We start from the raw sequence: 1,258 nt of genomic DNA on the forward strand, positions 1-1,258 counted from the left end.
ACTAATTAATCTAAGTAATTCTAAGTAATTAGTTTTAAGAGTTTTACTCTTAATAATTCCTTATACTAAAGATATCACTTATTACTACTTTATAGTATTTAAACCTAACTTACTTCCTAAGAAATAGACTAACTATAGACTAGGGATAAGCTATTATTATATTTTAATTAGTCTTATTTAGTAAGTTACCCTTAAAACCTTAAGTAGCTAACCTTTTATAATATTTACTATAAGTAGACTTACTACTAGCGCTACAAAGGTAATTAGCGATCTTAATAAAAAGATTAAGTACCTTCGTAGGTAACTAGAAAAGTTATAGTAGGATACTAAAGCTCTAGTACTAGAAGAAAAGAAGGTAACTATAATACCTAAGTTCCCTAAGCCTAATATATTTAATAGAACTAAAGGAGATATTTACACCTTTCTTACCTAGGCTAAAGCCTACCTAAAGGTTAATAACTCTATTAATAAGGAATCTATAAAGATTCTTTATATTAGAAACCTTCTTATAGGTAAAGTAATAGAATAGTAGGAGCTAACTCTTAAGGACTTCCTTAATAAAGAGGAGCCTGCTAATAAGACTACTTAAATCTTCTAGGAGTATAAGAACTTTAAGGAGGCTCTATAAACTATATTTAGTGACCTAGATAAGATCTAAACTATAACATATAAAATTAAATCCCTAAAGTAGACTAGGTCTACTTAGCACTATGTGTGTGAGTTTAGACATATTACTACTAAACTTAATTAAGATAATAATAGCTAAATAAAACTCTTCTATAATAGACTATAAGAAGATATAAAAGATAAAATCACTAAAGAAGATTAACTTAATAACTTTAATAAATTTATTAAGAAAATTATTAAGATTAATAATTATCTTTACGCTAGATAACTTAAATATAGTAAAAGGGGTATAAGCTACTAAAGTAACCCCCTATAACGTAATTAGGCGAATATAGGAAGACGTTAAAATAGATCTATAGCCTATAGAACTTACCTAGGCCTAATAGAACTTAACGCTACTAGAAAAGAAAAAAGAAAGAAATACTATAATTATAGGAAAGCTAGATACTTTATAAATAAGTATAGAGCACCTAAGAAATAGTAGAAACTAGTTACTAAAGGGAAAGGAGTTAACGTAGCTTACTATAAAGACCTACCTATTTAAAATATTAGTATAGTTAATAATAAAGAATACTTCTTAGATACTAAACGATTTATAGATTATAATAAACTAATATCTAATAAAGACTAG

The sequence above is a fragment of the Beauveria bassiana genome (assembly GCF_000280675.1).
Source record: "Beauveria bassiana ARSEF 2860 unplaced genomic scaffold BBA_S00039, whole genome shotgun sequence".
Classification (NCBI taxonomy): domain Eukaryota; kingdom Fungi; phylum Ascomycota; class Sordariomycetes; order Hypocreales; family Cordycipitaceae; genus Beauveria; species Beauveria bassiana.